This window comes from Varanus komodoensis, unplaced genomic scaffold, assembly GCF_004798865.1.
Source record: "Varanus komodoensis strain SLA01 unplaced genomic scaffold, ASM479886v1 scaffold1, whole genome shotgun sequence".
Classification (NCBI taxonomy): Eukaryota; Metazoa; Chordata; class Lepidosauria; order Squamata; family Varanidae; genus Varanus; species Varanus komodoensis.
The window spans coordinates 88308103-88317415 of NW_025335268.1; the positions used below are offsets into that span (position 1 = coordinate 88308103).

Sequence of the window (9313 nt, forward strand, 5' to 3'; positions counted from 1 at the left end):
CAAATCTTTTCTAGTGTTGGCATACACCTCTCTCTCTCTCTTCCATCCCTGCTGAAGCAAAGCTAAACAATCATCTGTTTAGTGTGGACAGGATAATTTTAGTTGTTTGTTATATTTATATAGCCTGCTTTTTAGCCAACATTGGCACCTAAAGCATCTCACAAGTACAGTCATACCACTGAGAGCTGGATAAGGACAAATACATGACTAAGAATATAACATTAAGGTTTAAAAAATATGTAGAAAGTTTAAGAGAGACCAGTGACATTTCAAAGAAGCATGTGGTGCAGCGCTTGGGCCTGTCACTTTAGAATGCAGGTAGGGGATCACATTTGAATGCTTGCCCATATCAAAGCCTTCTTTGTAAACTACCCTGGTAGCGCTGCTGGAGGACAGGACAAGTATTTTCAGTAAATAAGAGAAACCTTCCTGAGCGCACTAACTTACCACATCCGGGAGAAGGCCAGGTTCAGACCATTCTCCCTGATGTGCCACCTTTTGATAAGAGGACTGTACTAACACACACTCCTTCCTGAATATATTCATTGGCTCCCACTTCGACCTTATTCCTCATTTGAAAGGGGAAATAGGCTACACTTCTTCCTCAGTTCAGAATATATATGTATGTATCAGGCTTCTCCAATTATAATAGCTCTTGCATTTTTAAAATCAATTTGCTATTTACTTTGCTTCTAAATAAGTAAAAACCGAAGTGAAGCCTACATTACATGTTCACCACTTTTCCTGGTTCGGTTTGTGCTGCATTCCTTGGGTGCATTTCTGCACATACGGGTAGAATTATTTTTTCTTCGAAACAGAAAAATGTGAAACATTTATGTAGCTGCAATGCTAGCAGTACAGCAAGTTGTGGAGAGGGACATGGAAAGAGCACAACTCTGAAACTTTTTACAGAGCAGGGGCAGTGAAAAGGTCTGCTTGGAGTGGTCATGGATAGACCTTGCTCAGACAAGTGAATAGGGTGAAAACAGGGATTTCTAGATTTACAATTATTCATGACAGAACAGCACACTGGGAATCAGAGAATGAGGAAAATAAGCATAGGCTAGATACTTCATTTCTTTTCTTGGGTGGGCTTGTTACTTCACACCAGCATTTTCAGCTGTAACCCTTCTTCAAAATTTGTTTCCATTTATAATTAAAAACTAAAGACTGAATTTAGTTCAGAGGAATGGCTGAAGAATGTGGACACATTTGAGTTGGGGAGAGGCACATTTTCTTGACCTTGCCTTCTCTGGATTCTCAGTTTTCTGCATCCCGTTTTTTGGATTCTCATTTTTTGATCATGAAACAATATGTTGAATATTGCTGTGTTCTCTCTTTCTGCGCTTATACATTATCATGATGAACTTCCGCATGACAAAATTTACTTCTGCAACATTTACTATTACACCACCAAGTGCAACATTTGGCCACAAGTTTTGCCAATGCCTTCCTAGCCTTGCCAATGGCCTTGCCAATGCCTTACCTGAATTGGTTATGTGTAAAGCTGTAGGTGCACATAGTGTTACAGCAGTTTTAGAGTTAACATCAAAGGAGGTTTTTATGTTTAAGTGGCCTCAGTTTCTGAGTGCCACTAAGAAATAATTTCCTTTACTATTGGAGGAAGGACTGGGCAGGGAGACAGGCATCCCTTTGTATAAAGTCACACTCCAGCCTTCCACACTCCCCTCCCCTCCTCTGTTTACATTGACATGGTAATGTCTGGAATGCAGCTATTTCCTCTTCTGTTCCCAATACAATGCACGGGGACAAAAGGCAACAATTTGCTCACCTCAGGTTAAAGACTAACTCCCATGCCTTTCCTTGAGCACCAGGATTCCCTGTTGTATATTCCTTCACAGGAGCCCATTAGCTCAGCAGGGGAATGGAGAGCACCATTTCTTCCCATCAGGGGGCCTGCTCCAACATTGGTCCCTCCAGAATGGAAAAGGTTTCCCTTAGTATGAGAACTGTAGCTGTGCACACAGACACAAACATACAGGTCTCCTGCCCTAGTGCTCTAACAGATGTGTCAGCTCCTTTCTTTCAGCAGAGAATATCAGCTTTCCTTGGGACTATGGTGCAGGGATAACAGTTTTTTTAAGGCCCCCCTCTACCTGGGCTGGGCAATAGCCCCTGCCCTTATCAGGCAATCTCGCATTCCCTTTTATTTCAAGCAAGGCAAATAAACTCACAGGGCTAAATCACAAGTGTGGTTTGGCCTTTGCTGTGATACTCCAGAAAGAACAGCCAGGACAACTTGGGAAATAACACTTAGCATGAGGCATCTGCTAAGGCATCTGTACATGGGGTGGCTTACCATATGAAAACTGCCACATGAGCTCCTAGACTGGTGACACTTAGCAGCATCTCATAATTGCCTTTCTATTGTAAGCTGTAGACAGAACTGCAAATGACTTTTCACCTTTCAGAGCTCTTCGTATATATGTTCATTATACAATGTTCATTCCACCCTAATGGGTGTGTGACACATCTAACTGGGTATGGACTGGTCAATTCACCTAGACATGCCATTCCACGCCCTCCACCCTCATTCTTTTACCAGGTAAGCCCTATTACACGAATACTTCATTTAAAACATGTTAGAAGGTGTTTTAACAAAGATTTGGGGGTTAGGAGAGAAATGTGGGCTCTAACAAGGATAGATCTGAAGGACTAAAAAGGGAGCACATTGCTGAATTTTTAAATTTGTGCTAAAATATTTTTATGTAAGCACTGCTGAAAGCAGGACAGTGAAGAAAGCTGACAGGAAGCAAATTGATGTGTTCTAAATATGGTGCTAGAGGAGAGCTTTGCAAATACCTCAGACCAGCAAAAGATAAATAAGTCAGTCCTAGATCAAATCAAGCCAGAACTTTCCCTAGAAGCAAAAATTACAAAGCCAAGGTTGTCGTACTTTGGACACATCATGGGAAGGCAAGACTCACTGGAGAAGGCAATCGTGTTAGGGAAGGTTGAAGGCAGAATGCAAATAGGAAGACCAAATACAAGATGGATTGAATCCATAAAGGAAGCCACAGTCTTGGACTTGGTGGAGCTTAATGGAGCTGTCATGGACAGGACATTTGGGAGGCCTTTATTCATGGAGCTGCATGACTTGATAGCACATGACAACAAGCATTGTGCAAATATGGATTTTAACCTTTTAAATTCAGGTTTAAAAATATACTGTAAAAATGGCGATAACCAGAAAGGAAATATTTTGAAACTATGCCTGATTCAGGATGAGAGGTGATGGGAATGTGGAATGAAAGATATGAGGTGATAGGCAAGTCTGTCTGTAATGTTGCGGCACACATTAAAGTATGCCTCTTGGGGAAAAAAGATGGAAAGGCCTTGTACCCACATGGAAATTACATTACTGTTCCATGTATGTAAGTATGCATTAAAAAAAAGATTTTCTGCAGTCTGAAAGAGACATAATGGTTATGGGGGGAAACACAGGAGGATAATGCTTTGATGATGGTGATGATATATGAAAATCAGTGAAGTAAGCAGGGCTATTCAGAAATAAATGCCTAGTGTGGAAGCATCCTTAGGCTGGCTTGTTAGAAAAATGACTAATTCTGTAGAGCTCCCTGAGAACATGAGCTTTCATTGAAACCAAGAACTTACTGCTATAAACTCGCATTGTGGAAGTGGAAGCAGTCTGCAGACATGCAACAGTTGATGATAAAATACTAATATATAGACTATAAGGGTAGTTTCTGGTTGTTTGTCAAGGCAGTACTTAAGACATTTGAACTGGAGAGGAGGTAAAGTCTCTTACTGTCATAATCCTTGCATTGCCATCCAAATCATCACAGAGTGATCTTGATGCAAAGCACAAGACTGAGCTCTCTTAGACAAACTTACCTCATAGAATTGTTGAGAGGATAAAATGGTAAGGAGGATTATATAAGCTGCCTTGGGCTCCCTGCAGGAAAAAAGCAGGATATAAATAAATACATAAATGAATCCATTCTCCAAATGTCTGGTAGCCTCAGTTGTTTCTGTCTTCTAGTCACAACCATAATGAAAAATGAAGTTAAAGGATTTTTTCTACCTCCAAGTCACACAAAAAGCAAAAGTAGCTCTTTTGCCATCAGAAGCATTCCGAAATCTACATTAGTGTAATTCCTTTATTAGGTCAACTCAATGTTCACAAAAGTCAACCACTAGATAAAACTATCCACTTTGGCTTCTATTTATGTATTTGCTTTAACCCAATATACTTTCTAAAATAATATTTTGATTTTCTGTCTCTCTCCTATTTTCACCTACTGTGAAGCCTGTGTATTTCACCTAAGGGTGGAGACAGTATGGAGTAACAGCTGAATTTTAAATTTTCAAAACTGGGGCTCAAACACTGAAAGCTGGTTTCTTTTTCTGGGTACAGGTCCCACTTGAAACCATCACATCACCTGGTAGTACCTAATTTGAATATCTGCAGCACCTTCCTCCTTAGTTTCAACTTAAAACTCTGACCATGCAAACTACAAGTCAGCATTTCCTCCCTCTCCTATGCCCTTCCCACTTTTTGTAAAATTTTGCCTGAGGAGACCTGGAGATCTCAAAAATCTGTAGGTATGATACTAATTATAAAGGTACAATACTAAAAATTTGCAAGCATAACAAATATGATACTAATATGGGTTTTGTGATATATATACACATATTGAATGGTTGGCACTAAAACAATACATATGAAATACCATTAATCATATAGAAGAAAATACCATCTCCTTGTGATAACTTTTTATTTAAAAGCACCTGAACCAACACAGCACTTCTTTATCAGAAAGAGTATGTTGAGACAAAATACTCGTCCTAAAAACTTCTCTCTTTCTCCAGGTTCTAAGACTGGTTGGGAAAGTATGTATCAAGTAGCCATGTGAATTGGCAAGGGAACCATGAATCAACAGAATGACCATGATCAACCTAGGGACTTTCCTTGGTATGTTGAAAACTGCTCTGTTAACTTTCCCCATGCTCCCCTAGTAGGCCCTCCAGTGCAATCTAAGTGCATATTTTTCATGACACATTTCTCCATACTTCCAAAGTGCAGACTTTGGTAGTCATGGTTTCTCCTCTAATGGTGGAAGTAGAAGCAAGACCTTGTCTATAGACAACATGGTGATAGGAATGACAATCCAGCTAGGATGCCATGAGAATCGTTTTTATCACTGCTGTTTTATTTTTCTTTCAACGCATTTCCTCTGCAGTTTTGGCTAAGACAGTGGGTTCAGTGGTGGCCATTTGGCAGACCTTACAATCAGACTTGTTAGTCATACACTGCTTCATTTTTTGAATCCACTAATGTTTCATTCTTCTTGCTTGTGCACATTGCCAAATATTTTTTAAGCATAAAAGAAACCATTTGATTCATAATTGCAGAAAGCCACAGCCATTGCTTGAACTAAAACGATTGTACATGGTTTTGGTCTTCAGCAAGTACACTCATGTACTAACTACCATGCACAACTTGGGAATGCATCAAATTATTCTAGACCCTGTTCTCCACCATCAAAGACCAGTACAGGCCATGAATTCAGAAAATGATTCATATACTTGCTCAGAGAACTGGATGAACCAATAGCCATATGGGATCTCACCAGCACTCACCTGCACTAACACAATGGATAGCCAAACTTTGTTTATATCTGCAAGAAGACAAATGTTGATAAAATGGGAATGTTGATCCATCTGGCCATGTATTGTTGGCACTGACTGGCAATGGCTTCCCAGAATTTCAGGTGGATTTTTTTCTTAGCCCTACCCAGAAATGCTGGGAATTAAACCAGGGAACTTCTTCAAGCAAAGCATATACACCTTATAAACTGGAATACTAATCCTATTTTGAATTCAGGTGGCCACTTACACATTGACAAAGAAAGAGGGAATGCATCAGCAAAGAAGAGGGCAGCAGAGGACGTAGATTTGCATACTAATGGTATATGCTAATTTGCTTATATAGATGAAAATCTAGGAATAATTACTATAATTTTAATGGAAATACAATATATCTCACTACAGCCAGGGGTGGGTGGGGGTGGGTGGGGGCGAGCGGGCTATGACCCATGTACCTGTTTGGCTGCTGTCTGGGTGTAAGCTATTAATGGGCAATTGTCAAGATCTTTGCTCTCCCTTTTCGTGACTTCTTTTTCTTGAAACCAAGCTTACACTTACATAGAGGACTGCCCAAAAGTAGGACACATATCTACCCCATTTTGAACAAAAACATGAAGAATGCCATGATACTTCAGAGAGTTTGATATGCCAGGGGCAAAATTGCTCAAAAATATTGCTCATATGCAAATACCCTAACTGTGTGGCTAGTGTAAGGTAGGAGCAGCAAGCTCACACTGAACCATCTGCTGGATTGTGAATGTGCTTTGGAAGGGAAGTCTAAATTGATTGCTTCAGGGTGCTGCTTAACAGAACAAGTACCTTGTTTGTTGCACTCTGCTGGAGAAAAATAAACTGAAATTAAGAGTCACATTCAGGGAATACAGAAAATACTGTCTCCCAACAGCTTGAAACCCAAAAGACGTTAACATAAAAATCTTACTATCTTTTTGCTCAAAACTGAAGGATTACTTGCCTGATTAATTTTAATAATTTCCACGATAATTGTAGGATCAGGATTTTAATTTTGGAAAGTTGCTTCCTTGTTTTTGAATGCCTGGGGACTGCCAATGTGAACACTCCCTAGAACTAACAAAAGCTCCTGTATTTTTGTGAATAGCCCACTGCCTAACAAGTATGCCAAGAAAGTGCTCAGCTTACTGCTCAGGGCATTAAAAACCTCTGGGCATAGAGGAATGTAGCTGGCACTCGACCCTCCTGCTGTTTTTCAAGGGCACTGGCAACTGAATTTGAAATAAGCCCCTTCTTGTCTTCTGACTATTCTCCCCAAGCCGCACATGTGTGCAGAGCTGCTCCAGACGCAGAACTGCTGCTGTCTTTATGGACTTTGAGACAGCAGATGGTCAGAATGATGACAGTGTGAGGCAGAGAGAAAAAGAGAAGGGGCAGGTGCGAGCAAAATTGCTAATTAGATATGGAACATTAAGCTTCCATTCTGGAAAGCTGGTATTCAGCACCTAACCCCCTGCCGCCCACCGCCCCCCTAACAGGACTTGGGATTTACTGGCAACTCCTCAATAAACCACATTCTCTGGAAGAGCCTGTTCCTCCCCAAGCAGAAAGTGGGGAGAGAACCTCTTGTGAGGGTGGGTGGGTGGAATTTAAGGAAAGAAACTTCTGGATTTGCTCTGTGTTACTTACTACAGCCAAAGGATTCAAATAGAAAGCAGCAAATGGATCAGAAAGACTGCTCCCCAAACTCCTTGAATCAAATAATAATCAAAATACCAAATCCATTGGAATAAAAAAAAATCATTCCCTGTTCTAAAAACTGAACCAAACCCTCTTCCCCTATTGTTTTGCTAGAGCAGCAGGCTGCATATTTGGTTCCTCCTGGAACTTTTTCCAGTATTCAGAATGCAAATAAAATTAGTACAGTAACTGTTTAGGAAAATTCATTTGTGGAAAGTAACACCCAGTGGAATTGGGGCACTTTCCAACTTGCCATCATAAACTTGGTAAGCAGATGTTGACAAAATATAGTCATACTTCATATTTTGTTTTAATCTAAACAAGTCCCATGAAATTGTGATTTATATGGATGTTAGCCTAGTGCTTCTTGAAGAAAAGACGACAGGTTTGTGTTAAATAGTAATTAAGGATGAAGTCAGATAAGTAGGTTGAGGCCCCTTTCATGCTAAGCCCTTCAGCACTTCTAAGACACTGATAACATTAAATGTCATTGCTTTAAATTTGGGATGGGCAAAACTCCAACCACCCTCTGCTGCTGCACCATCAAAATTCGTAGTTGTGATAGCTAAATAATTAGTGACTTGTTGAATTTCAGTGGCAAACCACCATGAAAGGATAAAATGAACTTATGCATCTTGAAAACAAGCTAAAGGTGTCCATTTTAGCCTTCTGTAGCAGTTTGCTGCCAAAATTGGTAGCAAATCGCCATTTTTGGCTTCTGACCAATTTGGCCATGTGCATACATTGTCACAGCTGAAGCTTGTATGGATGATCTGGTTGCCCATCCCTGTCCTAAAGTATGGCTTAGGCCAGTGATGGCGAACCTTTTAGAGACCAAGTGCCCAAACTGCAACCCAAAACCCACTTATTTATTGCAAAGTGCCAACACTACAATAAAACCTGAAAACTGAGATTTTAGTTTAGAAAAAACAACTCACAGCCAGTCCAAGCAAATACGTATATGTCCTTGGCAGTGCACGGACTAGCTATGCAAAAGCTTGGACGAGTCATGGCTAATGAGTTGCGGCTTGTGACATCATCGCCTGGCACCACTACTCCTTTCCAAGCATGCACATGCCCCCTACGTATGCTGTTATCCAATGCTCAGCTGCTGGGGTGATGCTGGGGCAACTTGGCTCGCGTGCCGACAGAGAGGGCTCTGCATGCCCGCTGTGGCACGTGTGCCATAGGTTTGCCACCACAGGCTTAGGCAATCTGAAAGGGCCAGGGTGAACTCCCACCCACTCTTTTCCTGTGCGCATAGGAAAAAGGTATACAGAAGTGTTGTAAATCACGTGTTGCTGTGTTGTCTAGACTCAGAATTCTGTTTATCATTAACTACTATCAGTTTAAGCAAGCCAGTTTCATAAAACATGTTTAAGTCAACTTGATTTAAACTAACTGTAGTTAACATTAGCCATAGTTTGCCAGTATGGACAACCTGAGAAACTGTGTTAAACATAAATGGAAGCAGAAGCTTTTAAGATCCGCTGGGCCATGCAGAAAAATGAAGGGGATGGAGGAACAAGTGAGTCTGCAGTTTGCTGTGGCTAGCTCATGTTACAGGAAACTATGGTTTCATGTGATGTTTGAATGTGGAGGGTGTTCATTTGCAGTCAGGTGAAAATGGGTCTACCTGTGTGGTTTCACAGGGCACAAAGATCCAGACTGAGGATGCCTGTTTAATGTCAAAGGCAAGTGCATCTGAGAGGGTGGGCAACCGCTGCAGTTCAAAATGCTCTGTTACAGCCATTTCTGAGAGCATCTCAGGAGCTGGCAGCACTGTCATCAGTACTCCTGAGCATGGCAAGAACTGGGTGGGGATAAGGGCTTGAATCAATCCCTAAAGTGATCTGGCTTTATTGAATTCAGATGGATCCTGAATTATTTTATGCATGTACCCACGTAAAAATTGTGCCTTTTACTATCCCTGATTGATTTGTTGCCTTGATGTTTCTTTATATAAGCATCC

At 40.9% G+C, this 9313-nt stretch overlaps 1 protein-coding gene across 1 annotated transcript in view; it reads right to left on the bottom strand.

Moving 5' to 3' along the window:
- Positions 1–3937, bottom strand: part of AMOTL2 (angiomotin like 2) — a 36899-nt gene extending 32962 nt beyond the window's left edge. Inside the window, exon 1 of the mRNA XM_044434216.1 lies at positions 3877–3937. The gene's annotated coding sequence lies outside the window, so the exon portion shown is untranslated. The remainder of the gene's footprint in view (positions 1–3876) is intronic.
- Between the last annotated feature and the right edge of the window lie 5376 nt (positions 3938–9313).